This window comes from Equus przewalskii, chromosome 12 (genome assembly GCF_037783145.1).
Source record: "Equus przewalskii isolate Varuska chromosome 12, EquPr2, whole genome shotgun sequence".
Classification (NCBI taxonomy): domain Eukaryota; kingdom Metazoa; phylum Chordata; class Mammalia; order Perissodactyla; family Equidae; genus Equus; species Equus przewalskii.
In genome coordinates this window covers 39,775,459-39,803,091 of record NC_091842.1, presented here as the reverse complement: position 1 = coordinate 39,803,091, position 27,633 = coordinate 39,775,459, and the positions used below count along the sequence as shown (strand labels likewise).

At 54.7% G+C, this 27,633-nt stretch overlaps 1 protein-coding gene and 12 non-coding genes across 13 annotated transcripts in view; 8 read left to right on the top strand and 5 right to left on the bottom strand.

The window, feature by feature from the left end:
* Positions 1-729: 729 nt before the first annotated feature.
* On the top strand, positions 730-801 carry TRNAP-AGG (transfer RNA proline (anticodon AGG)). Its single transcript has one exon. It is a non-coding gene; the product is annotated as a tRNA-Pro (tRNA).
* A 535-nt stretch (positions 802-1,336) lies between these two features.
* TRNAK-CUU (transfer RNA lysine (anticodon CUU)) lies at positions 1,337-1,409 on the bottom strand. Its single transcript has one exon. It is a non-coding gene; the product is annotated as a tRNA-Lys (tRNA).
* A 2,778-nt stretch (positions 1,410-4,187) lies between these two features.
* TRNAP-AGG (transfer RNA proline (anticodon AGG)) lies at positions 4,188-4,259 on the bottom strand. Its single transcript has one exon. It is a non-coding gene; the product is annotated as a tRNA-Pro (tRNA).
* Positions 4,260-6,520: 2,261 nt separating this feature from the next.
* On the top strand, positions 6,521-6,593 carry TRNAK-CUU (transfer RNA lysine (anticodon CUU)). Its single transcript has one exon. It is a non-coding gene; the product is annotated as a tRNA-Lys (tRNA).
* Positions 6,594-9,200: 2,607 nt separating this feature from the next.
* Positions 9,201-9,272, bottom strand: TRNAP-UGG (transfer RNA proline (anticodon UGG)). The gene has a single exon. It is a non-coding gene; the product is annotated as a tRNA-Pro (tRNA).
* A 1,251-nt stretch (positions 9,273-10,523) lies between these two features.
* TRNAK-CUU (transfer RNA lysine (anticodon CUU)) lies at positions 10,524-10,596 on the top strand. The gene has a single exon. It is a non-coding gene; the product is annotated as a tRNA-Lys (tRNA).
* A 2,947-nt stretch (positions 10,597-13,543) lies between these two features.
* TRNAP-CGG (transfer RNA proline (anticodon CGG)) lies at positions 13,544-13,615 on the top strand. The gene has a single exon. It is a non-coding gene; the product is annotated as a tRNA-Pro (tRNA).
* Positions 13,616-18,008: 4,393 nt separating this feature from the next.
* Positions 18,009-18,081, bottom strand: TRNAR-CCU (transfer RNA arginine (anticodon CCU)). The gene has a single exon. It is a non-coding gene; the product is annotated as a tRNA-Arg (tRNA).
* A 1,186-nt stretch (positions 18,082-19,267) lies between these two features.
* On the top strand, positions 19,268-19,340 carry TRNAK-CUU (transfer RNA lysine (anticodon CUU)). Its single transcript has one exon. It is a non-coding gene; the product is annotated as a tRNA-Lys (tRNA).
* Positions 19,341-20,581: 1,241 nt separating this feature from the next.
* The window catches only part of ZNF200 (zinc finger protein 200), a 70,545-nt gene continuing 63,493 nt past the window's right edge, over positions 20,582-27,633 (bottom strand). Inside the window, exons 7-8 of the transcript XR_011524571.1 lie at positions 22,143-25,875; positions 20,582-20,931 (exon numbers count right to left, since the gene is read on the bottom strand). The gene's annotated coding sequence lies outside the window, so the exon portion shown is untranslated. The remainder of the gene's footprint in view (positions 20,932-22,142; positions 25,876-27,633) is intronic.
* TRNAK-CUU (transfer RNA lysine (anticodon CUU)) lies at positions 22,653-22,725 on the top strand. Its single transcript has one exon. It is a non-coding gene; the product is annotated as a tRNA-Lys (tRNA).
* On the top strand, positions 23,825-23,896 carry TRNAP-UGG (transfer RNA proline (anticodon UGG)). Its single transcript has one exon. It is a non-coding gene; the product is annotated as a tRNA-Pro (tRNA).
* TRNAP-AGG (transfer RNA proline (anticodon AGG)) lies at positions 25,310-25,381 on the top strand. Its single transcript has one exon. It is a non-coding gene; the product is annotated as a tRNA-Pro (tRNA).

The window sequence follows — 27,633 nt, the reverse complement described above, 5'->3', positions numbered from 1 at the left end:
CCGAGATCCTGGCTGGCTCCGAGTGGCCAGATCGGGCCTCTCACTGAGGCCGGATGTTCGTGGTGCTCAATGGACAGGGAGGCGCCTTGACCGGGGTGAGCCGCAGCGGCAACGCCGGGCGTCTCCCCTGAGGGCTCCGTGAATTTCCTCAACATCCTCCCTCTCCTTTCGCTCCCCTCTTAAACCTCCGCCCCTCGTCCGGGCCCCTTCCTGGCTGTGCCTGCACTGGGATGCGAGTCTTGGACTCCGGGAGGCTGGAGCCTGGGCGGGAGCGGGTGTGAGACTCGGCACCGCGTGGCGAGTCTCTTCAATAAGTGGCGTGTGTGGGGTGCGGTCCCAGGAGCGTCCGGGGGCCCATGATGCCTCGGGGTGCGGGTCCAAGCCCCGCTCCCAGCTTCACTCCATATCCCAGCCCTTAGCTTGGTGACGGAAGGAGGACCTGGGGGCGCTTTCCCATGCTGACGGTCTCAGTTTTCCACCCGCGGGGGGAGAGCGGCGTAGCAGGACACCCCAAAACCCGGACCTGGGATTTACGGCCTTGGAATCTCAGTGTGTGGCAATGCCGAACCTTCCCCGTTCCCCTCCTGTCCGTGGGGACCTGCTTCAAATCCTTCCCCAACATCCATGGGGAAAGGGGGAGAATTCGTGGCGGAGAAAAACGAACAGTCCTGATCAGCAAGGGCGGAGAGGGTTGAGCTCAGCAAGAAGGCAGACGGTTACTCGCAAGCAGGCTCGTTGGTCTAGGGGTATGATTCTCGCTTAGGGTGCGAGAGGTCCCGGGTTCAAATCCCGGACGAGCCCTCCTTTTAAGAGTGGTTGACGATTGGGCCGCCGCGGTCACCAAGAGAGGTGGACCTGCCCGCCTGGATTGTCACTCTACTCTCATGCTTTCTTGCAGTGGTTTGGGCTGCTCCGTGGTGACGGGCCACGTCACGTTGAGTGGTAGTTGTGATTTGGGAATCTCATCCTAGTATAAGTTGAGCTTTTTAGGTGCGGCCGCGCTGTCCTGGAGATGCGGAGATAATAACGGTGTCTCGCTCCGCTGACTAAAAGGAGAATCCGCGGTGGGTGGCTTTCCTCTGACAGCTAGATTCAAGCCTCTGATGGGCCCATTTGGAAGGTTACTTTCGTTAGAGAAGAAGTTGAGGAATGAAGCCGGCTCGCGGAGCCAGTGTAAGGAGGGACGCGTCCACACCGAGAGCTCGCCACCGTGGCAGGGGCTGGACACCTCGCCGCCCGTCGGACTTCGCCTTTGGCGCATTTAAGAGATTGTACCTAAATCGGATGCTGGAAATTGCACGGAGGTCCAGGCGGTTTGCACGACTTTTCAAAAGGACGCCCAACGTGGGGCTCGAACCCACGACCCTGAGATTAAGAGTCTCATGCTCTACCGACTGAGCTAGCCGGGCGGCTGAGCAGAGTGGGGACTGCGGCTAAGTTTCCGAACGTGGCTGGCTGTGGACAACAAAATGATTGCGCGCATCAGATCCCGGGGCACCCTGCGTGTGGAGACCGCGCAGCATTCGCGGAGAATGGCGGGCCTGCCGCGCTGGAAACTGCAGGGCAGTGCCGGGTGGGGTGCGAGGCGGCACCCTGACCTACGGACCGAAGGACGGCGGCTCAGCGGCGGTCCGGAGCCCTGCGGTCTGGACGGGACTCAGGGCCGACCCGTCGTAGCTGATCCCCGGACGCGCGAAAAGGGGCTGGAAATGGGGAAGTGACAATGTGGCCCATCCCCCGCATGTGATCAAACAAACCGTGAACTTCCAGTAATTGTTAGACCCGCTGGATTCTACTTGTTCGCATAATTTCATCTATGTTTCCTTTGAAACATCTAAAATCAATTTATTTTTATTAAAAAAAAAATTTAAATTATTTTGCCACAACTCTTTTCAGTCTGCCCTTTGGGCGATCCTGAGCTTCTGGAACCTGCCACCCAGCCGCGGATGGCAGCGGGGGTTGGAGACTCCGGGACGCCCCCCGCGACCCCTGCCTCTCGGCCTCTGCTTCCGCATCCAGTCTCCCGGGATTCAGGGTCGGGAGCTAAGGCGTCCCTGCAGGGAGCGGGGCGGTCCTTGCACGGCGGGCATGCGACTTGGGTGAGTTTGGGCTGGGGCGTCCCCCGCCGCGCCCCATCCTGGCCTGGCTCTCTAGAGCTGGGAGATCTCGAAATAACAATGGACAGTGGTTCTCTGTTCCTCCCCTACCCCAAACTCTGGAGCCGGGGCGCCTGGGAGAATCTGCTGAGGAGCCACGGAGATTTCAGACTCCAACAGCTGCGATGTGCAGACCTGGCCTGCATCCTGAACGCAGCCAACCAGGTGTAGAGAGGAGGTTGTGAGGCAGCCAGGAACCTGCAGTGGGACTGGAGATGAGCGAATATTAAGGTGTCATAGCGAATGTTATTGGATGTGTGCATGGCGTTGTGGGTATTTTTTAAAAATAAACTTTATTTGTAGAGATATTTGAAAAAAGTAAAAAGTTTTTGTGAGTGAATCGATATTATATGTGCTTTAAAATATGTCAGAAAAATTAGAGGGAGATAGGTTTTAGAAATCCACTGGAATGGGGGAAGCTATGAGTGTATGGGGCAGAGGTTTATGAGAGCTCTGTATTTCTGCTTAATTTTGCTGTGAACCTAAAACTGCTCTAAAAAAAAAAAGTCTATTTTTAAAAAACACACGGGCAAATTTCAGCTACTATTTCTTCTAGTACTATTTATAAAGCCCCACCTTTCTCCTCTCTTGGGTCTCCAATGACTCCAACATTAGATATTTTGTTAAAGTCCCACAGATCCCTGAGGCTCTGGGGTTTGGGGGGGCTTTGCTTTTTTCGTGTGTATGTATTTCCTCTGTTCCTCAGATTGGGTAATTTCTATCTTCAAGTTCATTGATTCTTTCTTCTGTCTTGTCCATTCTGCTGTTGCCCATCCATTAAGCTTTTTATTTCAATTATTGTATTTTTTGGTTCTAAGTTTTCTATTTGGTTAGTCTTTATATCTTCTATTTCTTTGAGATTGTCCATTTTTAAATTTGTTTCAGGTGGTTTGTAATTACTCCTTGAAGCATTTTTAGGATGGCTGCTTTACCCTCCTCGTCTGATGGCCCCAACATCTGTGTCTGCCTCTCTCGATTGTCTTTTCTCCTTCACGTTGAAACTTTCCTGGTCCTTAGTTTGACCAGTAATTTTCAATTGCATCTTGGATATTTTCAATATTGTATTATGGGACTCCAGAGCTTACTTAAATCTGCTTTAGCAGCGTCCTCAGACAAGGTGCCCCCTGGATGGGGAAAGAGGGTGTCACCATGTTATCTGGTCGGGGTAGTTCACACCAGGAGGGGCCTCCTCACTGCTGGGCAGGGATGGGAGTTCATGCTCCCCACTAGGCCTCCAGTGACACACCCCGGCTGAGGGGAAGAGGGGCGCGTCTTACTGCTCCCCATGTGGACAAAGAGAAGGTTGGGGCAATTCAATGACCACCATTAGACGTTGGAGGAATGCAGAGCATCTGGGCTCTGCTGCTGGGCACTGGCCACAAGCTGAACTGGCCCTGAAGTTTCTGTTTAGATCCCAGGAAGGGAAAGGGGAAGGGGGGAGAAACCGGGGCCAAAGTTAAGGGGTCCATTTCGTGAGGTGCACGCTCAGGGTAGGCCCTACCCAGCTGCCCTGCTCTCCCTTTTTGCCAGGTGGGAAGGGGGTCCCAGGAGGCTCCCTGGCCCCGCACTGGCCATTAACAAAACTGGCAGTGCAGGCCGGCGGCCAGAGCCTGGCTCACCCAGAACATAGTTGGGGGCTCTCTGGACCAAGGCCGCTGCCCTCCTGCTGCTCCTGCTCAGGGAGGACCCGGGCTTCCCAGCCCAGCAGCTCGGGCTCGGCGCTCCCCCTGGAGGCCAGGCGGGGAACCACTTAGGAGTGTAGGAACTGCAGAGGGTGGGCGGAGGGCGAGAGGTCCTGGGCTGAGGCTGCGGCCTCCGGCGTCTGTGTGGCCTGGGTGCACGTGGTGATCTCTTTCTCTGCAGGCCCGCTAAGGTACTCAATGTGGAACTCAAGCTCAGGACTCAGAGATTTAGGATCTCTGGCCTTTCCAGTCGGGCTAGCGGGCTGGCTGGGCGACGGTAGAGCAGAGCCAGATTTCGTTTCCGCGGGAGGCCCTGGGCTGGGTTTGGGAGAAGAAAAACGGACTTTTAGGGCTCGTCCGGGATTTGAACCCGGGACCTCTCGCACCCTAAGCGAGAATCATACCCCTAGACCAACGAGCCATCCCCGCTTTTGAGATGTGCCTGTTCCTTCCTGGTTATCTTCATGCCCATTTCCCAGTCCCGCCACAGCGCCCGCTGTCCTCGCTTCGGAGCGGCCCCACAGGAGATTCGGGTTGTTCAGTTCTCAGCCCTGGAGGAGAGGTGGTTCAATGTCGCCGACCCTGTCGTGCTAGGTCTTGGAGACTGCAATTCTAAGGGTGCAGGACTCCGTTCTGCCTCCTCTGGTCCTAAGCTCGGCTGGCCTTTCCCGACGCCTCCAGGGCAGAGGAACTTGCGGGTCCTTTCCTCTCTCCATCGCCCAAGGCTGGGGCGGAGCTGGGGCCGCGGTTCCCGGATTCCTCCGTCCCAAGCACGGCACAGCTGCACTCTGCTCCACCCGGCAGCGAATTTGGTTTCGGAGAAGTGTGGGTCTCCTGAGGCTTGGAGATCGGGCACACCGGTCACCCCAGTGGACCAACCAGTGTGGTCTGGGCCTTTTCCGGGCTCTCCCTCAGGAGCCTCCACCCCTGAGCTGGTGCCACCGTCCACAGCCCCCAAACTCTTCCAGCCCTGGAGGCTCTGTCCTCCCCAGAGCTCTGCAGAGGGTCCCCACCCCGCTCCTCCCTGTACATCCCAGCCCACGCCCGAAAATGTTCGGAAGAGTTCAAGTCTAGACTCCCCTGGGCTTTCTCATACCTGAGATGAGAAGGAGGCCAATGGACCAACCACACTCTCCTGTCCCTCTTGACCCTGCTGCCTTGATGACCTTCTGCACCCCATGCCTTCTGGCTCCATTCTCCATTCATCCCACAAACTCGCCCCCTCCCCATTCTCAGCCAGGTAAGTGCTGTGTTGGGAACTCCGCAGGGAGCAGATCTGGGGGGACCCGTCCTGCAGGGAGAGAGGCTGTGGTCTTCAAGCATGGAGAGGCGCAGACTTGTCAGGAGGAGTGTCGGGCTGAGGCAGGGAGGCTGGTTCAAGTCCTGGCACAGGAGAGAAGTGAGGAGGGGGACGTGGGGGAGAGGGCAGAGTGAGTGGGGTTGACAAGGGTGGCTGTAGGGGGGTTGCTGCGAGGCCTGAGGGCAGAAGGAAGAGAAGCTGACAGCCTTGGATGAGGGGGAAGGCCCAGTAACCTAATGGGGTCTCACTGGCCCTTTGAGCCAGGGATTGTGGGCCCTGGCTACACTGGGTGCAGGGATCGCATTTAGAGTCTTCGAGAAGGTTTCTGTTGTCAGGGGCTTGGGGCAAATAAGCTTCAGCTTTGGGCAGTGGCACAGCTTAGAGCCTCCTACAGACCCCCAGGGATCAGGTTACTTTGCTAAGGCTGGGGCTGTCATCTTTGGGGGGGGGGGGATTGGGGTCCCTGGCCTGTCCCAAACTTCCCTTTCTGCCTAGCCCTTCTGACTTTTCAGTAGTGGCAGCTTTTCTAGAGTGTGAGTCTTTCGGGGGAAGCAGAGGGAGGTCAGAAACAGCTAAAGGAAGTCCCTCTTCACCCCCAAACCCCAGGGGGGGGATCCACCCGGGGTCATTCCGCTGGCTGAGCATGAATGGTGAACAATGAGCCCCTCCCCCCAGGGAACTTCTGGACAGCCAAGCCATCTTGGGCAGGGACCCAGGACCACGTTCGGATTTTTCCAAGATATTCCCAAGACGTTGGCCATAGTGAGTAAAGCTGTGGCTCCGTGGATTCACAGGTGCAAGGACCCTTGCCTGGGACAAAGAAAAATGACCCGCAAGCCCTCCTCACTTGGGGCTTCAAGGGCCTCTCTGCTCACCCTGCACATAGGTCAGAGGGGAGCGGGAGGGGGCTGATTCTTTGGGTCATTTTAAATGAAGTGGAGCCATAAACAGGCCAGCCCAATATCGAGCAAGGATTTGGGGTTAGACTATCAGAGGGGGCGTGGACACAGGCTCCTCTGAGCTGTGCTTGGGCCCTGGAGAGGAGTTGTTCCTTGCCACCCGCACCCCACAAGGACCACCCTGAGAGGCTCCAACCCAGGGCTGTGGCTAATGGCCCCAGCCCACAAATTCCACTTTAACCCCGAGGTTAAAGGATTCCTTCCGCCAACAAACAGCTGAGAACGAGGAGTCGCCGGTCCAGGGGGTCCAGAGTCCGGAGCTGCGACTGCGCCTGGCTGCCTGAAAGCCCAGAGGGCAGACCCTGGGGACAGCCACGCCTCTTTTGCGTGGCTCACCCCTGGCGGGAGGCACCTTGACTGGTTTTTGCAGCACCTGCCTTTCTGACTCTGAGCGGCAGGGTGGTGAGTGCCACAGATGCCTGCGCCCGGCTAGCTCAGTCGGTAGAGCATGAGACTCTTAATCTCAGGGTCGTGGGTTCGAGCCCCACGTTGGGCGCATAGTTTTGACTGATAAAGAGGCCGTACAGCGACACAACAGAAACGAAATATTTCGTAAATTAACCATTTCCACAGGCTTTTAATGATATAGGCCAGTCGTAGATGCTTGGAGTGAGACTTCTGCGTAGCGTTATGGTTCCCTGAAGCTTCAAACGGACTCGGGACGCAGACGTCACTCTCCACCTTGAGCCAAGCAATTTCAATATTCACGCCCGCCAACCACCCTTTGAATACTCAGCCCAAGAAGGCGCCCAGCAGCTTAAACTGAGTAAACCGAGAACACCCTGCACGGTTACGTTTGACTGGGGAACAAAATTCACACCCAGAGCTCCGGGAACTCCATGGCGCACACCCCCAGGACTGTGTGTGTGTCAAGGGGATTGATGGGGGCGACTCTCCAGGTCCCAAGCGGAGCTGGGACAGAGGCAAGGGGAGCCCCAGAGGGAGGCTGCGACGCAAGCCCACCGCAGTGCCTGAGAAGGGACTGTCAGAATTTCCCTCTCCTACCCCCATCCGGAAGTCAGTGGCCTTTCAGCCTTGCTCCACTCTCCCCGCTAAAAGGGAAACGGACTCCGACATTTCATTTCCCAGTTGGGGGAAAGGGAGGTGGAGGGTCTATGGTTTCCATCGGCTGATTGTCTTCTGTTTTCCTTCAACAGTTGAGGTTGTTAAAAGGCCAGGTTCAATGTTTAGTAGGACCAGATTGTCTTTCTTTTTTGGTGGGAACTGAGGCTCAGAGAAATGCCAGAGCAGCTGTCCCTGCCCCTCCTCTGGACCCTTCCAACTCCAGGTCCCGGGACTATGGCTGGGACTCAGGCCAGATGTTCCCCAGATTTCTCCCTTCAGGGCACCCGTAGTCTCAGCAATTTTTCCTGGTGTTCTTAGGGTAAAAGAAAGAACAGTTCAATTCACAGGGTAGTTAGGTCCGAACACCTTAGTAGCTTTGGGGGAAAAAAAAGTCTTACCAACTCGGTGCCTGTAATGGTTTCCTGTGGTGGCCATAGCCAATTACCACAATCTGGGAGATTTAAAACAACAGAAATGTATTTCTCTCACAGTTCTGGAGGCCAGAAGTCCAAAGTCGAGGTCCCAGCCAGCCGCTTTTTCTACACTCTTTATAGCATCTAGGGAAGAAGGCATCCTTGCTTCTTCCGGCTGCTGGTGGCTCCTGGCCGCCTTGGCTCATAGACCCTCCATCGCAGTCTCTGCCTCTGTTATCACACGGCCTTCTGCCCTCCGTGAGCCTCTGCGCTTCACGTGGTCTTTTTATAAAGACACCTGTCATTGGGTTAGGGCCCACATACTCCAGTAGGATCACACCTTAACTGACTATATGTGCAAAGACCCCACCTGCTGAGGTTCTGGTAGCCATAAGTGTTAGGAGGACACCATTCAACCCAGTACAGTACCTTTTTGAAAAAAATAATCCTTTATATTCCTTTTAAGTGAAAATAAATATTTTCTAATCAGATACGTGCACTTGATGGGCCCCATCCAGCTTCTCCAACCTTGGAATCAGACTGGATCCTGCTACTGCCACTTCCTGTTCCACATCCATTTTCCTGCAGTGTTTGCTCTTTATCACAGAAACCGCTGAAAACCCAGCTTAGCACAAATATAGCATCATGAAAAGTTGAAACTGAACTGCCTTGAGCTATGGCGTCTGCCGGATGTTGAGTATTGCTGTTTCCCTCAATACTTGAAAATGTCCCTGGAAATTTAAAAATATTGTAAAGTGCCTCCACACACAGTTTGGGGACCATAGAACTAGGTCAAAAGCGTTGCCCTGAGTATAAGAGTCATGTGCTTTAGGAACAGAAGCAGCTGGCATCAGAGGGTGCTCATGCTGGTGACTCCTTGGCAGGGGTTTGGGGGTGATTGTTCCAGAGGTGGCTGCACCCTGAGCCCAGTCCCACCCTGAGGCCCTGTCTGTCTGAGTGACACCGTGACCCAGCAAGCCAAGCCCAAGCTCTTAGCTATCCCCAACACTGAGGGCTCAAGACCTCAGGCCTGCCGGAGGCGTCCCTCCCTCTTGGTCCGCAAAGACATCACAGCCAGGCCCCACACTGCCACTTCAGCAAAGGAGGCCTCTCAGGATTGAATTTGGGACCTCTCACATCTAAAGCAAGCAAAACATCCTGAGGCCAAAAGAGTCCCTTCAGCCGGTGGTCCTTGGTGATTCCCACTTCTGCTCTCCCTCACTTGAGGCACAGTCTGGATTCCCCTCTGTGGGTGAGACAGGCAGGGGTGACCCCTCATCTCTGGGATCTGGGATGCCAACTCTTCTCTTCATCTTGTTTGAAGACCACTTTTCTGGGGTGCCCCCGGTGCTGGGGGCCCTTCCACTTCCCCCCGCCCTAGAACACTGGGACCTGCGTCCAGGGAAACACCCATCTCTCCTTGCTCTACCTCATGCATGGGGACATTTGGCTAAGCAGAGGTGAGGGCAGGCCCAGGCCAAACCCAAGCACCAGAAGATCTTGCAGTCGCTGTCATGTGTTGGGCTGGGCCCTAGAATGACAGGTCCAGGCCCCTTCCTGGCCCTGGGTCCCCTTGGGTTGGGACAACCTGACCATCCTGAGAAGGAAAAATGGCTGAAGCAGCGGGGCTCGTCCGGGATTTGAACCCGGGACCTCTCGCACCCAAAGCGAGAATCATACCCCTAGACCAACGAGCCAGCGCTGCTTTACCCTCTGTCCTTCATTCCGTCCACTTGCTCCCCCCGTGCTCAGCCGGGGCAGTGTCCCAGATGCCCGCCCGAGGGGAGGGGCATGTGGCGGGAGGATTCTGCTCAGTTTCCGGAGAGGGGTGAGGTTCCACACTGCGGGTCTCTGAGTTCAGGGGTCGATCCTCCGGCCCAGGCTGAGGCGCAGGGACTTGGGCTGCCGCGGAGCTGTGTGCGGCTCCAGGACCGCGTGGGGGTTCCCTGTTGAGACCCAAACCCAAGAATAAGGCGTTCAGCCCAACCAACTGGCCAGCCCCGGCCAAGCGCCTAGGGTCAAGCCGGAGTCGGGGCAGACCCAGGGTCTCCTATCGTCGCCCATGCCCGCCCTCCCTTGGGCGCGGTCCCCAAAGCCCCCGCGCGGCTCTGGATCCCATGAAATTCCTTTCCTTGTCCCGGCACTGTCGACAGCCCTTCCCCCGCAGAGACATCCCTGGGCTGGACAGACGCTCGGGGCCTCGGGGCGCCATGCTTGTCCTCCCTCATGGACGGGCGAAGGTTCCAGAAGCCGACTGGAAAGGACGAAGGTGCGACCCTGCGCCCCACCCCCGGGGTGCTGGGTCTTCCCCATTCATGCCACGCTGCCAGCCCTAGAGCAGGGAGTTGGGTGGGGTAGGGTGGAGGGTATTCGAGGCCGGACGCAGGAGGAGGAGACGTTGAGAGTTTGCAGGTGACACTCATCTGGGATTTGGACCCAGGAGCTCTCGTAGGCCTGGATTACCAGTCTCCTAGGAGCCGCTATAGAGAAGGACGCCTCGTGCCACCTATCTCTAGTGACCATGACCCCTGTGACCCTGCTCTCTGGTCTGCAAGAGGCTTCCCATCTCCCGGGAGGGAGGCATGGTTTGGGGCAGCTTCGGTTCCACCCCAGAGCTGGGGGAAGAAAGCGGTTTAACCTGCAGCCTCCTGCGTCCGGCCCCGTGGACGCGAGTGTGGGGCTTCGTGGGCTCGGTGCCAGCAGACCCGGGCCTCCCAGCGCGGCCGCGCCCCTGGGCCTCCGTCTGCGTCTGCGTGCCTCCTTCCCTGCCCACTTCTCTGAATTTCGGGCCAGGCGTCCTGCTCTCTTGCAGCTTCCAATCCTGAGGCTCCTGGGCAGTTTCCAGGAGGAAGGCAGAAGGCGTGCTGCAGACAGCGCTGGCCTTGGGGCGGTTTTCTTCCTGTCCTAGGGTGCCTCACTTTGCCCTTGAGGGATATCACGGGAAAGCTGCCCGGCTAGCTCAGTCGGTAGAGCATGAGACTCTTAATCTCAGGGTCGTGGGTTCGAGCCCCACGTTGGGCGTGGCTTTTGTCAAAGGATTCAGCTGGTGCTCTGGTCCTCACCAAGACAAGCACTCACCGAGTCCAAACACAGCTGGAATTTCAGGGTCCAACCCCATGAGGGGACCCATCGACCAAATTCCAGGACCTTGATCCTGCTGCTCTCTGAGTTAGGGTTACAGACAACCGTGGAGCTGCGGGGAATGCTGGTACTTTGGTAAAGGAAGGACAAAACCATCCAGCCTTGAGAAGACTGGGTGGCGGGGGCGGCTCTCACAGGGTGACGGGGAGTAAGGGCAGGTTGCTCAAGGAAGAGCCCAGTCCCCATGGACATGAGTTGCATTTGCATTTTGGGATTTTAGCGTGTTTCCTATTGTCAAGGATGCCTGAGCAGGGCTAACATCCCTCTGGGGAGTCCCTCGTGCGGTTGAGTAATCTCACACAGCATACTCAGATGCCTTCCTACCCCCAATGGATGCGCATGTTTCTTAACTATTTGGGGGAGACTAGGGCTGCCCAGTTGTCAGGCTCCTTGCGGTGGACATAAGCCTTTGACCTAACTCCTTGGGGCTCCCTGGGGTGGGGAGTGTAGTCGTAAACTAAATAAAAAGGAGCGAGGTCCCCCTGCCTCCTGATCCTGGGCTTCTGAGTTCACTAGAGACCCAAGGGGTGCAATTCCCCCCTCTCCCCAATTCCCTCACAAGAGCAGGGAATTCCATCATCCAAAGATTGCCTCCACTGACAGTCAAAGACCAAGGAGAGCCTTCCAGCAGGACCTTCCTCCCAACACAGTCTTTCCCAGCTGGGACGCAGGGCAAGGCTCTGGTTTTCTGGGTTTTCCAAGACACCAGGTGGCAGGGATGGGTGGAGGGAGGGGTCAGCGGTGGCAATGGGGGCATGGCAGACATACCAGCCCTCATGCTCAGAGTCCACTGGGGAAGGGAACAGGAGTTTTCTCTCCCAGGAGGGTCTCTCTGCTCATTTCTGGACTGAGAGAAGAAACTCTGACCCTCTTCCTTTAGCCCTAGCTCAGAACTTCTTCCCCTCCCCCAGGAGACCCATTCCCAGGGCTGGAGGGGTGAAGAGGTTCAAGGGCAGCTGGGAAGTTCAGTGAAGAAAGAAGGGCCCAGTTCAGCTGAGATCGTGGATCATGGCGAGAACTCAATATACTCCACAGTTCCCAGCCAACTCAGGGGGCAGAGCACTAGGCCCTTGACCCTCTGTTCTTGCAGAAAATCAGGGCTGTAGAAGTCAAAACAGGGCTCAGTCATTACCGCCTCCGTGTTTGGGCAAAGGCCCTTGCTACGGCACTGGGCTGTGGAGAGCTGGGATGTTTCCAGGTCTGAGAGTACAGCCTCCCAGGTGACACCCCAGTCCCTCCAAAATGCCTGATGGAGCCGTAGCCAGCCAAGGTATGTCCTTGGAGCAGGATTCAAACCTAGATCTCAGAGGCTTTAGAGTGGCTTTGGGTACATTCCCCAGAAGTGACAGGGGTGGAGGTGATGAGATAGAGGAAATCAGATCAGAGGCCGGGACACCTGGTTCCAGGCACTGCACCAACTGCAGGTCCTGATGGAGAGGCATCGTTTCTTCAGTCTCTGGTCAGAGTTTGTACCCCACCCACCCAGAGGATGCTGGCTCATGGGGCCTTTCAAGCATGACCCTGTGTCACATGGGTACTTTGGGAAGGGAAGTGGGGGTCACTTATGTCCTTGGCCTCTGAGGGTTGCAGAACCAGGGGTGACTTGGGGGTTGGTGCCCCCTCTTCTGTCTCATATTAGCCAAACAGAACATTTCCCAAAGAGGGGGTTAGGGAGAAAGGGCCATCACTTCCATTGCATGATTGTCTTTGGAGCTGGATTTATTCCAGGAATGCAAGGTTGGTTTTATGTTTAAGAAAATTTGTCAAAGTAACTTTTCATGTTAATGGAATAGAAAAGAAAAGTCACATGATCTTCATAAATATTTGGAAAAACATGATGCAATTCACACGTGTATTAATCACAGTTTTTATTTGCTGTATTTTACAATGGTTTGACATCTTGGAGGGCTTTGCTGGCTGGGGGTGGGGGAGTGGGGGGGACTGCCCTTCCCAGGGCTAGCTAAATCCTAGAGACAGTAAACAATTTGCCTGCTAACATGCCTTTCATATGCAAACCAACCAATCCCCACCGACCTCCTTATCTGACTCATACACCAGGTCAATATTGCCCTGCCCTAAACCACCCAGGGCCTGGAACCAGACCACTAGACACAGCCCCTAAGCCCCAAAGCCCACTGAATTATTCAACTAGCCAGTCCTAAACTGTTTACCTGCTCTGCCTTGCCTTTTCCATGGACACTTTTGCTCAGAACCTCAGAAGGCTCCCGAGGGGGTCGCTGCCCAACCCACCTCGCTTTGGGGATCAACAGAGAGAACCCGAGTCCTCTAAGGGCGCTTCCTTTTCCCGTGACAAGACCGACACCTAAAATGGAACTGTCACCTCCTCCTTCTTCCCCTTCTCCTTATTCTCAAGAGATTTGAGCGTGCAGGTCCCGTCTAAGGGGACCAGGACCTAGTCAATGCTAGTCCCCTGCTCCTGCCTGCTCCCCAGCCACAACCCACAGCGCCCACAGCCGTCACAGCCTGAGGCCTCGGGTTCCCCTGGAGAGCAAGTGCTCTTCCTCCAAAGTGCCTTCCAGCTTTTCCAAGCCCTCATCCCCCCTCCACATTTCTGCTCCCCACTCCCCTGGAGCAGGAATCCTTCCCCAGCTCAGGAATGGTCCCAGCTCAGCAGACCCTTCTTCCTGGGAATGCACTGCTCTGCCCTTGCCACCCTGTGTCCCCGGGGTCTCCTCACTTCGACCCCAGCGCTCTGCCCAGGGCCAGACTGGGAGGAGAGCTCAGCCCACTTCGGAATGACTCCAGTCGCACGGGGATGGGTAGGGACAGTTGTGGAGGAAGCGTTAATGACAACCCCCGTGCGGGAGGCTCGTTGGTCTAGGGGTATGATTCTCGCTTCGGGTGCGAGAGGTCCCGGGTTCAAATCCCGGACGAGCCCAGCTCTCAGACACCTGTTTTCCATTATTTTAGATGCGAGCGTCGAGCGCCATGCCTGGAGCCCCATCTGGCCGTGCTCCTCTGCTGCAAGGGACCAGCAACGCCCGGCACTGACCCGGCCTCGCGCCCTCCCTCTCCTCCCCAGCCCCGGGGCCTGACCGCACAGGTCTGGGCGGGCTCGGACCTTGGGCCTGGGGGCGAGAGGCAGGGGCTGCGTGGGTCCCGGGGGGCCCTTGGACGCCCCTCCGCGTTGGTCCCGGATCAGCGAACCCCTCTGCCCCTGCCGCCCCGGGTCCCCGAGGTCTCCCTGCTGAGACCCCAGCGCTCTGCCCAAGGCTGGGCTGGGAGGAGAGCTCAGCCCACTTCGGAGTGACCGGAGGCGCGCCGGGATGGGTGGGGACGGTTGTGGAGGAAGCGCTGGTGACAGTTGCCACGCGGAGGGCTCGTTGGTCTAGGGGTGTGATTCTCTCTGGGTGCGCTGCCCCGGCGGGACACCTGTTTCCTCCGGCTGCTCCGATTGAGATGTGCTGCTTTAAACGTAAAATACACGTCGGATCTTGAAGACTCGTTGCAAGAAAAGTAAGATATTTCATTACTTGTTGAAATGATATTTTGGATATATTGGGTTAAGTAAAATATCACAATTAATTTTGCCTGTTTCTTTTTACTTCTTTCTTTTGAAGTGCTACTAGAAAATTTTAAATGGCAGATGTGGCTCATGTAGTAAGGGACCGTGCTGGGCCAGAGGCACGGCTCTTGTGGTGAGGGACAGAGGTCCTGGATCCCAATGCTGACCCAGCCCATAATTGAAAAAACTATCCCTTCCCCTTTATGGCCCGCAGCTGGGGCTGGGGGCATCACATCCCCCCACAGCGAAGGCTCTGGGCTCCAGACGAGACGTTTAGCTATGTAGGCCTTAATTTCACCGTCTGTTAAGGATGGCTCTGCTTCAGAACCATGTCTTTAAAAGACCGTCCATTCCCCCACTGCTTTGTGTGCAGATTTTTCACAAATCGAATCTGAGCACATTTGTTCTACCACCGCACCACTTTGTTCCATAGTCTGTCTGCCCTTGTGCTCAAACCAACTTAGCTTTATGGTTAAGTCTTGATACGGAAGTGCGAATCTCCCAAATTTGTTTTGGTTACTCTTGGTTTTCTGCTCTTTCGTATGTGTTAGAATCAGCTTGTCAATCTACACAGAAGCAGCGATCGGGATTTTGGCTGGGATAGCGTGGATTCTGCAGCATGGATTCTGCGGATCAGTTTGGGGTGATTTGACGTCGTTACAGTATTGGATCTTCCAACCCATGAGCATGATGTATCCATTTATGAAGGTCTTCTTTAACTTATCGCCATAGTGTTTTATATTTTTCTGAGATAGATTTTGCACATCTTTCATCAGCATTTTTGCTAAGTGTTTGATGTTGTTGATGCTATTGTAAATTGTATCGTTTTGAATATAATTTTCTATTTTATGCAGATATGTAAAAATACAGTAAGTTTTTGCATATTAATCTTGGATTCAGTGACATTGTGGAGCTCACATATTATTTCTAATCTATAGAATTTTCTACATGTTCCAGCATGTCATCTGTGAATAATGGCAGTATTATTTATATCCAATTCTTATCTATACTTTTTGATTTTCTTGCCTTATTGCACTAAGACCTCCAATAAAGTGTTAAGTAGAAATATGATAGAAGGCATCCTTGTTTTCTTCCATAATTCACAATTCCAGAATAGTGCACAATTTAAGAGAAGTTTTCAGAATTCTTCTACTCAATGTTTGCCATCTTTTATTTCAATAGTTACCATTTGTCAGTTATTATTGCTGAGTAACACTCCCACAGTTAGCTGCAGAAGGCAGCATTTTATTACACTCATCGATTCTGTGGGTCAGGAATTCAACAGGGAAGAGCAAGTATAACTTGTATCTGTTAAATTTGGGGCTTGGCTGGGAAGACTTGAAGTCTAGAAGCTTCTAGAGGCTCCTTTACTCATATGTCTGTCATATGAACTGAGATGAATCAAAGGAGGAGCTCAGCTGGGACTATGGAATGGAACATCCACATGTGGCCTCTCCATGTCACTTGGCCTTCCTTACAGCATGGAAGCTTCAGGTCATTTGAATTTCTTATCTGTCAACTTGGAACTCCCACTTACATGTTCTACAGAACAAGATGGAAGCTGCATCCCCCTTTGACCCAACCTTGGAGGTTCTGCAGTGTCACTTCTGACATACATTATTGGAAGGAGCAATCGCAAGCCCATGGAGACTCAAGGGGAAGGGATACAGACCCCACTTTTCAGTGGAAAGAGTGTCAGAGAATTTGTGGTCATTTAAAGTTTTTTTTTTTTTTTGAGGAAGATTAGCCCTGAGCTAATATCTGCTGCCAATCCTCCTCTTTTTGCTGAGGAAGACTGGCCCTGAGCTAACATCTGTGCCCATTTTCCTCTACTTTATATGTGGGATGCCTGCCACAGCATGCCAAGCAGTGCCATGTCCACACCCAGGATCCAAACTGGTGAATCCCGGGCATGGGGCTCTGAATCTCAGAGTCTGGATTTGGAGCCCCACACTGGCTGATGTCTTTTTCCTGGGCTCATTACTCACAGCCCATCCCATCCTCCTGAACCTCAGAAGGGGTTCTCAGTTCCAAGCACCCACATAAAGATGTGCACTGCCAATGCTCAGCCCATTTGTTGCCCAGAATTCTAGGGAATCACTAAGAAAATCAGCCACTGGCAGAAGCTGACCCCTCCCTGAGTTCCTTTTCCTGTTTATTTGCTGGCTGTGACACAAGGACCGGGTTGAGAGCCCCCAAGAGCAGTGCCACCCATCCCCAGGGAGGACGCAAACTCCTGCCCAACTCTTTCATAGCATTACTGGGGCTGGTGAAGTCCTGGAAACAATCGTGCACCCTCTCCTGTGTCGGATCCTCTCAAAATGACTTTACTCTGCTCAGGATAAAATGAACCAGGGGCAGGGGCCTGGAGCAGGTGTCTCGGGCCTAGGTCTTCTGTGAAGGTCTTTATGGTGTGGAGGGGGAAAGAGAAGACTCTCCCTAACATAGGTATACACAGGAACTGGACCCAGTGGTTCACAGAAGCGCCAAATCTGAGGTGTCAACATCCGTGATTGGGGGATTGATGAGCCCTGAAGTCCACTCATCAACAGCGGTGTCTCTGAAAATCTAACATCCAAGGTGGGCTTGATTCTACGACCCCCAATCAGAGGACTTCTGGAGGTGTTAAAAAGTTGAGGGTGGGGAGTCAGACCCTGACGGAGGTTGACGGAGGCATGGCCGGTCCTGGGATCTACCCTTCCAGGCACAGAGCTAGTCAATGCAGCCAGGAACGGGTGAGGATTTCAGACAGGTAGACCCACGACATCTTATCTGGGTGTTCCCCCTCATCATCCTGGACCAGGGGTGAGGAAACCTGCCGCATCCCAGGGCTCCTATGGGCAGAGATGCGTGGGGCCCAGGCAGAGGTCCTGGGGAGTGTGGGAGAAGGATTGGGGTATACATTGACACGAGGAGGGGGATTGTACTCGGATCCACTCTATGAATGGGCTCCATGGTCGGTTTCAGGCGAATTGGTCCCGAGGAGAGGAAAACACAAAGGCCACCCCACCCTCAAACCTGATTCAAATAAACCGTATTAATCGCACCATAATTGTGAGTTCCAATGTTCTGATTTCTCCCAGGATGAGCCATTCCATGCTTCTTTTGAAATATTAAAAATCAAATCATTTTCCTGCTTGCTCCTGGCCACCACTGGGGTCCAGCCCTACAGAGGACCCTGCATCTTTGAGATTTCTGCATCCTCTGCGCCGCACTCCACCAATCGGCAAATCCTGGGGACACAGCCCTGCTGAGGGAGCCCAGAGCCTGGTCCTGGTATAGCAGGCAAGGCCTTTATGTGGAAGAAGTTTTCCCAGGTGGCTGGTTGTCACGCTTCTTGATGAAGAGAGCCGCCAGTGAAGAATGCTGCTCCTCCGAGGAGTTGTGAGGTTTGGGGGAAAGGAGTCTCAGATGCAGTTGGTCCAGGGATTAGGACCAACCCACCCACCCCCTTCCCGGGAAGAATCACAGGGCTGAGGGGTGGTGGCTCAGAAAAAGCTCCACCCTCACTCCCACCTTATCAGCACCATAGCCGGCTGAGAGTAGGTGCGCTGTGAGACGCCCCTCACCCCCCAGCTAGCCCCGGTGGACTCCCTCCCCGTGTCCGCCCCGGGTGGCCCCAGCTCCCTTCGCTCCTCGTCTAAACGGGTGTAAAGAACACCCATTCCCTGATCTCGGGAGTCCTAGAAGGTGCAGCTCTCCGTCGGGGCTGATAACGGTCTTTGGCGACAGAAACCAGCACAGGAGCGCCAAAATATACCTGCCCTACCCCGGATGGGACTCGAACCCACAATCCCTGGCTTAGGAGGCCAGTGCCTTCTCCATTAGGCCACCGGGGCGCGCCCCCAGAGCGCGGGCTTCCCTTGCAGGACCGCCCCCCACACACTACCGCGCGCGGAACCTGCAGGGACCACCCGGCGTCCTGCCACGCCCTTGGCGCCGAAGGGGCCCCGCGTTCAGGGCAAGGGCTGTTCGAGCCTTTTGCAGTGCTGACTCCTTTGTTTGGGGCCCAGCGCAGGCGTGGAGCAGTGGCGCCCCGGCGCCCCGGCCGTCGGGTCCCGGCGCCTCCCCAGCTCCGCGGCCGCGCGTCCCCGCCGCGCCCGGTGCGGGCGGAGGAGGGAGCCGGGGGCTAGCGGAACCTGCCGTGCGCGTGCATCGCTGGGAATGAACCCCAGACTCCGGAACCCCGAGTTGAACTCACTCTCCCCTTCATAGTATCGGACCGAAATTTCCCCCAGGTCCCCTCCCCCGAGGCGGGGGATCTGGCCTCTGTCCCAGAGGGGCTAGTCAGGGTCACCGAGGACCGGATCCGTCAACTTCGTTCTGGCTCTTTGATTTGAGGGTATAGAGCTTGCTCGGGGGACGACGGGCACTGCGCCCGAGTCTCGGGGGCCCCCAAGTTTTCAGACCCTGTTGGTTTCAGGTGGGACAAGGCAGGAAGGCTCCGAAGCCCCCCGGGCAGAGGCGTCCCATCCTATCTCGCCTGTCAGTGCCAGCACAGGGCTGGCGGTCACTGCGGACTTTTCCTGCCGGGGAGAAGTGTCCCTAACCCTCCACTCGTCCGGCCTGGAGGCGCGGAGGGGGCAGCGGGACCTGGGTGGGAAAGATAGCCGGACCTGCGGACAAGGAACTTGGCGCGGGAGCGCTGGGAACCTCCGTACTCGCCCTTGGACCCGCGCTGCCCCTTGTCCCACGACAACGCCCCTGGGGCTCCGACCCAGGACCCAGGACTGTGCTAAGAAGAGAGAGGCGCCTGCATCTCCTCGGATCCCAGGCGCTGGGGCTGCGGGCTCTGCGACCCGAGACACCAAACTGCCCTACCTGAGCCGCGAAGGCCTGTCTGACGTCGGCGGGGAAGGGGCCCTGGTTCCTCTGCCGGGGCGGATCCGGCGAGTCATCTACGGTCCAGGGACTGGAACCCTGGCCCTGTTCTCGGTTTCCTCTGGTCGCAGTCCTAGAACTTCTGCAGCCAAATCCTCTGAGACCTCAGGTCAAAGGACAGAGTGCCAGAGCAGGGTACTCATCGCCCGGCTAGCTCAGTCGGTAGAGCATGAGACTCTTAATCTCAGGGTCGTGGGTTCGAGCCCCACGTTGGGCGGGGTTCACGTTTTGGCCTTTAGCAGGCTTTGGACAGCTCCTGTTCCTGTTTAGAGAGACCTTCCCCAGAAAACAAACCCCAGGCTCCTCATCCTAGGAGAAGGAGGGAACACCATAATTGGTGTGATTTTCTCTGGGGGAGACATCCAGGGGCACCCCCTCTACCTTTGGAGATTTATGGGGGACCGGGGTGGGGTGTTAAGCAAAGAAAGTCAGAACTAGTCCTGGAGAGGCAGGTCCCCCAAGGTACAGTCTGGGTCCTGCCCCTATAAGACTGGGTCTCCCCACCTCACTCATATCCTTGGGTCGGTGGGTCCGGCCCCCTACACCCCTCACATTAAGTGAGACTCCCGTCCCACACCTCTATGGGTGGGTGAAAGGTTTGTCATACCATGGGGTAGGCTCAAGTTGGGGTGCTGGAGGGGAAAGCACCCAAATCATGGGTCTGGGAACTCAGAGGGAGAGAGGATCTGTCTCGGAAGGAGGGCAGTGGGCAGGGGACCAGGCGCAAAGGGGACACCGACCCAGGAGGCAGGGTCCTAACATCCCATTGTCTCACCGACTGGGTCTGCTGTAACACCCCTGCTCCTGCCAGAGGAACAGGCTTGGATTTCGCACCTCCCTGAGTCTCCTCCACTGCCACTCCCTTCTCTGCAAGCAAAGGGCCCCAGGGCAGCCTCTGACCCCAAAGCCCCTGTGGAAGGAATGGGCCAATCTGCTCCTCCGGTTCCCCCTGGGCCCTGAGCTTCTGTCTGCCAGAGCCTCCCCGGTACAGCAGGGACCCGCACTGGGACTTCGGCCTCTAGAGGCCCCCACAGTGTGGGAGCCAAGTGGAAGGGGTGAGGCCCCTCCCTGGTCCGCTTGCCTCTAGGGCCAGGCTCTGCTTCCTCTTGAGATTTCCCTCCCCCTCCCCCCGCTGAGGCTCTTATCCCAGGGACAGGCCTGAATGCCTGGATCTGCGGGTTTAAATGAGGCCTCCACCCAGACAGTCTAGGCTCCCCACTTGAACAAATCTTGCCACCCTGTAGTGAGGCCCAGACCAATCTGGGAGGCATAAAATAAAATAACCCAGACGATACCCCAAGATGTGGCCTCCTTGTCTTTTCCAGACATGTTCTGTTCAGACCCACAAGAGAGTGCTGCCCCCCTCCCCCCCCCCCCCCCAAAAAGCCCTCTGCAACACCCTTGATGTGGGCTCAGGAAGCTGAGGAGTCAAAAGAAAGATTTCTTGGACTCTCAAGGTCTGGCAGTAGTGCTCCTTTATTCAGAGAATAGCATGGAGTAGCATGGAGTCAGGACCCGTGGGCAGTGAAGAGCTGCGCTGGGTTGAGGGTAGGGATAAATTTATAAGGCATAAGTATGTGAGTTATTTCTTTGCAAGACCAAGGAAAGATTATGTAAAAAAAATCATTAAAATGTTATCAGTGCAGGTGAGGTCTGGTTATCAGGTGGTCCTATAACTTTGGATATGAATCAGGTCAGGTCAGGACAGGACGTCCTATGCTTCTTGGAGGAGGATATAGATCGGTATGTAGGCCAGGACGCCTTGGGCTTCTCTCCCTGGGGCAGCCTTGATCTGTATCACCCTGGCCCTGCAGGGATGGAAAGAGGGAGCCAGGAGCCCAGATGATGGTGAGTACAGGGAATAAGGAACAGGCATGTTTAAAATTAAGCCCAACCCCAGAATCAAGGGCCAATTTCTGGGGCCTTCTGCCCTCCCCTCCCAAATGCAGGTAGCCCCACTCCCTCTGCACCCACCTTGCCTGCACAAGCTTGGTGGTGCTTCTCTCCAGGACCCTTCCAGCATCAAGGAGACCCTGTCCCCATTCACAGCCTTACTGTAGCTGTGGTCCCATGGGCGGGTTGGTACTCACTGTACCCCCAGCCTCAGCTCGAGGCCTGGCTCAGCCAGTGATTGGAAGAATGGACAGCTACAGGCCCCACAGAACCAGGCGGCAAGACTACTTCTTTCCATGGAAGGAAGAGAGGCAGGTGAAGTAAGTGACCTTGATGGATTCTTAATCTAAGTGTATGAGACTCACTTTGGGAGTGCGAAGTCCTGGATTCATATCCCTGACAAGCCCTTCCCTTGCACACAGGACATTTTTGTGGTGTGGGTCCCAATTCTGAGTTCCTTTCTGATGTGAGAGAGCAAAGGGGTGGAGAGAGGGAGGTCCTGGAGCCCAAGCCCCACCCTCTTTCCTTGCTCAGGTCTCACTTTGGGACATTGTGGACGCAGAGCTGACCTCTGTCCCCGTTCCACACATCCACATTCCTTTCACAGTGTCCATCCCTGAACCTCAGCCTCTGGGAAACTGTGTGCTTCCTGGAGAGATCCTGCGCTGGGAAATTTCCATTCCCAAGTGGCTTGTAGTCTGGGGTCTTGAGTCTCCCTCTAAATATGAAAGGTCCAGGACACAAATCCTGGGCAGTTCTTTAGGGCTGGGGGAGGGAGACAAGGCCAGGCTCCTCTATTTCCCATCTGGACTTCACAGATACGGACCCATAAAGCCTGGACTCTCAAGGACCTCAGCTTATTCATCTGGAAAGTGGCAATAATAGTAGCTCATGCCTCAAAGATTTGTTAGGGATATTAAATTACTTATTATTTATTTTTTGGGGAGCAAAGCATTTAGAACAGTGCCTCGACTGCAGCATTAACTCCTGCCTGAGTTTCTAGCCTGCCTGCCCACCCCAGCCCACCCAGCCAATGTCCCCAAGCGGGCACCTCTGGGCTGGCAGAAGCCCAGGCTTTCTCTCCAAGGCCCCTTCTCAATTCCCTGAGCCCCTCCTGGCTCCTTACCTCACAATCCTCTGGAACTCTTTCAGTAGGAACCCGAACAGTCCCTTGTCCCTAACTGGCAGATCCTGGCGCTGTGCCACTCTCTCCAAGGGCCTACTCATGCCAGGTAACCCGGCTCGACTCTGAGTCCAAGTTCAGAAAGCTATTTTGAGGGAACAAGGAATCGATGGGCCGGGCCTGCTCTCCATCGCCCTGAGGAAGAGGTTCCCATATCCCCGGAGGGGGCTCAAGCTGACGCACCCACTGTCTGCCGTCTCAGGATGGTGCCAGGACTGGGGATGTCAATGGATGGGCCTTGGGCCACATCAAGGCCCAGAGAAGGACCAGGATCCAACTCAGCACTCGGCACCATTGAGGGTCTCGGGCTACATCTGCCCTTTGTGGTGAGGGTTGAGGGAGGTGTGTGCAGTTAAAAACATTGTCCACGGTGAAGTCCAGATCCCCACATCACCCTGACCTGAGACTCCTCCTCTTTCACTGAGAGAGTCAGCAAAAAATGGTCGTGTGGCTGCCCGGCTAGCTCAGTCGGTAGAGCATGAGACTCTTAATCTCAGGGTCGTGGGTTCGAGCCCCACGTCGGGCGAGCCTTTTGTTGTCAGTTGTAAGCCATGAAGGCACTGAGGATTCTGGTCCCACATAAAAAGTGCGCTGTTTGGGTCACAAACAGAAAGTTGATAAAAGCAGATATCTGTCCACTCCGGGAAACTATGCTGCGGTGTCTGCCCCTTGTACCAGCATCCGCCTCCCAGCGGGACTTCTGGGCCCCCGCTCCTGGAGAGCCAGGAGAGTAGCAGTTAAGCCACTCACACCCAGAACAAGGCAAGAACCAATGCCGTTTAAAGCCCACGCGGAGGGCTTCCTCGCTCTTTGTTAGCAAAGGCCCTGGAAATGAATCCCACAAGGGTTTTCCTCCTCGGGAAACACAGCAGAGCTGTCCCCAACTAAAAAACAAGAAAGTCTGAAAACCTGGTCTCCTCCGAGGTTTGACCGTCTTGCACCCTAAGCAAGAACCGTGCTGCTGGACCAATGAGTCACCCACGGAAACTCCTTTTGCTGCCAACCTCTAGCTCAGAAACACTGTCCGGACTCCAATCCCCATGGTCCCCATGGGGTCGTCTTGGGGGAGAGTTTGATTCAGATATCGACCAAGTAGACGGCTACAGGGGTCGCCATGTTCAGTAGTTTAGAGGTTCCAGTGTCTGCTTCGTCCACGCCCCTCTAAATTAGAGGGCTCCAGCCCAAGGAGGTAGGCCCCGTAGTTTGGGGATAGAACATCGGTTCTGGTGTGGGATCGCTTGCGGGCGAGCTGTGCTCCCCGGTAGGTCACCCCGGGCACGGCTGCGATTCTCCTTCCTCCGCTGGAGCTCAGCCTGGGCGGGAGACCACCCTCCTCCGCCGTAATGGGGAAGCGGTGGTTCCGGGGCCTCCGAGAACTGCAGCTGCGCGGAATCTTCCTCCAGTAGGACCAGCTCAGGCAGCACGAGGAGGGGATAATGATTAACTTGTTGATTTATCCGGCAATACTGACCTTCAGCCTGAAACCCGGCTGCGGCTCCGAACCCGCGAACCCACAAAGCAGCATTCACAGGTGCGCGCGCTAACGACTGAGCCATCAGGGCGCCTGCGGCGTTTCCCCGAGCGTCGCGGCAGAAGGACGAGGAAGGAAAAGGGACCAGTACGGTGGCTCGTTGGTCTAGGGGTATGATTCTCGCTTTGGGTGCGAGAGGTCCCGGGTTCAAATCCCGGACGAGCCCTCCTTTTTCTCGGCGTTTTCAGCCGAGCTACCTGCCGGTGGGGACCGTAGGGCGTCGGTAGACGCAAACCGCATCCCTTGAGACTGGGATTCCGCACCACCGACTGCAGTAACCGCGGGTAAAGGAGACGACTCTGCGAAGCAGGAGGACGTTATTTACAATAAGGAAAGTGCGTCGTTGGTTGTTCTAGAGATACGGATCTCAGGGTTCCATTCCATGATCGCGCCCAAGTCTCGGTGAGCCCTACTCTTACTTACAGTTACATTTGAGTGTTGGGGAGAGGGGCAGAGGGAGGGAAGAGGGGAAGGGGAGGGGAGAGGGAGAGAGCCCCAGGCTTCCTCCGTAGGGCCCGGGCGTGGCAGGACTTCCCAGATGAGAAAGCGAGGAAATTCGCGCCATAGATCCGGAGAGGTGGGGGACTGGTGGTCTGACATCGCACATGTGGACGCTCAGCTCGGATCTGACGGGGGAAGATAGACCACTGCAGAGAATGCCCCGGAACCCGACCCTTGGACGCGGCCTCTGCTGCCCCGAGGACGGCGTCCTCGTCCTCCCCACTACCTGGGGACAGAGGATCCGCTTCCTCCCCAGGTGAGGGGGGAGGGCACATCTGACCCGCCCCTGGTGCGGGGTCTGGCTGGTGGCCTGACCCACCTGCCTCCAGGGGCCACTCCCTCCTCCCGTCAGGCCATCCTAGGGCACATGAGGCCAAGACCGTTGTTGACCAGCTGGCCAGTCGGTAGAACAAAGTGGCCCTCAACGTCAGCCTCGTGGGTTGGAGGCCCCACGTCAGAAGTTCGTTTTCTTGGTTTTGATCTTTGGGGCGGGAGAGGGGAGCGGAGCCGGGAGAAGGGGAGCAGCGGGGAGAGGCAGAGGCGGTGGTGGTTGTTTCCTCCATGCACGCCGCAGGCCTTTGGTGAGCACCCACTGGGTGCCACGCCGTGGGGGTGCGACGTTTTCCAAGGCTGGCGTCTCAGTGATCGTGGTTCAACGACCCTCCGCGCGCGGCCTCTCCGCCCTTGAGCGGTCCGCCGGCCCCGCGCGCCCGGAGCTCCTCGCGGGCTTTTGCCCCGGCGCGTCCCCAGCGCGCTCACGCTGCCAGGAGTGTCTGCGAAGTGACCCAAGGGCGGCGCGGGGACGCACAGATCGCCTGTCCGCTGGGCGCCCTTGCTGGCCGGCTGCTCACTGATGTCCAAGCGCTGAGTGGAGGTGGCGGGTGAGGACAGCAGGGGCCACAGAATCCGGGGGCGCGCTGGGCGCGATGGGCTCCCTCCATTTCCAGCGGTACTTGATCTGAGCCCTTTCCCGCGGGTCTGAAATGCAGTCTCCTCCCAGGGCCACTGGGCCGGCTCTGCGGTCCCGCCCTGGGTGCCACATAGCTCACAAAGAGGAGCCAGAGACGAACATTGTCGTGGCTCGTTGGTCTAGGGGTATGATTCTCGCTTAGGGTGCGAGAGGTCCCGGGTTCAAATCCCGGACGAGCCCTCCTTTTCCTCCCCGCAGATGATGGCTGGAGATCTAGGCTTGGCCCAAAGACCTCAGCGCTGGTCAGCGAAGCCCGGCTCTGTGGAAAGTAACGTTTCAAAGAGGCCTCAAGCTGGCCAAGTGCTGCCCACCGCTGTTTTGAAAATTTAATTGGGACCCAGTCGCCAGAGCGTCGCCAGAACCCTGTCTCCGACAAGCTGCTTGGTCAGTCCTAGTTAGAGGGACCGAATGAGAGAAAGGTGGTTCCTCTCTCTGTACATTAGCAGTCCATTCTTCTCCAGTCCGATGCCTTTGAAACGTCAAGCCTGGGGCTCCCCCGACATTCGCGGGCTCAGGAGGCCAGGACCTCCACGAGAGGGGCCAGGAGCTTGGGGGAGAGGCAATGGGCTACTGGGGTTTGCAGTCGGAGTCGGGATCATCTCCCCTCGCCCCCAAATCTGGTCACTCCTTACTGGGCGTGGCCTCCTGGGGCTCCCCTTCTCCACTGAATTGTTCTAAAAATAAAAATACATACACAAAAATTGAAATAAAACTTAATAGATGTATGTGACAGTCAGGTAAAAGATGAAGAGACAAATAAGAAACTAAAAATAGATCAAAATAAATAATAAAAATAAACAAAAAACTAAAATATTCCAATATGATTGAAATTAAGCAATACACTTCTAAAACTTCCATGGTTTAAGGAATAAATTACAATGGGATTTAGAAAATATTTTGAGACAAATGATGATGAAAACATTACATACCAAAACCAGGAGGACATAGCTAAAGCAGTAATTAGAGGAAAATTGATAGCCTTAGATATGTACATAGGAAAGAAAGGCTGAAAACTAACGACAAGAAGTTAAAAAAAAGCACAGCAAAAATAGACCCAAAGAAGTTAGAACAGAGGAAAAAATAGCAATAAGAGATAAAATTAATGAAGTAAAAAACAAACATATGATAGAGCTTAATGACAAATCCTGAAGAGAGGTCTTGGGAAAAGCTAATGTTATTGAAAAACTCGGCAAAAACTGACTAAGAAATGATGAAAGGAGACACAGATAACCCATATCAGGGACAAGAATGACTTTACTGTTGTTGCATAACTTAAGAAGACAATAAAAGCACATTCCAAGCAACTTTGAGGAAATTTAGAAAAATGCATAATTTTTTGAAATACAGAACATGCCTTAATTGAATCAAATGGAATTAAAATGGAAAATAATCTTAAAACCAATAAAGAAAGTGAACCAATAGTCAAAAAATATTCTCCAAGAAAAATTCTTGACCCAGGTGGCTTCCTTGGAGCATTCTACCAGACATTCAAGAAAGGAAATTTTAATCTCACACCAAATCTTTCATAGAATAGAAAAGAGGGAACCTCCCAACATGTTTGAGGAGGCTAGCATAACTGTGATAGCAAAACCAAAGACAGCATGAAAAAGAATTTAAAAAGCACATAATCTTGCTCATGAAAATAGATGTAAAATCTTAAACAAAATATTAGCAAACCAAATCTTATGACATATAAAAAGAACAGACAAGTTGAGTTCATCCTAGGGAATGCAAGATTGATTTGACATTAGAAGATCTGTTAATGTATTCAACAAATTCAAGGGAAAGTATCTGATATAATCTGACTTCCATTCATGATTTTAAAAATTCTTAGTAAATTAGCAAAAGGAGGTAATACCCATAACTTGCCAAAATTGTCTACAAAATGCTACCGCAAACTTCACACTTGATGGTGTGAAACCATGAAAACGTTCTCTTTGAGGTTGGAATGCAACAAGGGTGCTGACTCTATTTCTATTGAACATTTTACTGGAGAAACTGGGTCACTCTTGTATTGTTGGTGGGAACGTAAAATGGTACAGCTACTCTGGAAAACACTGTGAAAGTTTCTTTAAAAACTGTACACGTAACTACCATATGACCCAGCAATTGCATCTTTGGGTATTTATCCCAGAAAAATGAAGATTTATGTGTACACAACAAATCTGTACATAAATGTTTACAGCTGTTATATTTGTAACAGCCAAATATCTGGAAAGAATCCAGATGTCTCAAGGGGTCATTAGTTACTATCTGTGGTCCATCTCACTCTAGGTTTCCACCCCGGCACCACTCCCTTGGTCAGCCTAGTTGCCGGGCTGCCCCTGCTGGCCCCTGATGCCGGGTGGGACCTGGGGGGCACAGGGGCCAGGCTGGGTCCCCCAGCTAGAGGCCACAGGGTGGTGAGGGAAGTCTTGGACTAGGAGCGCCCT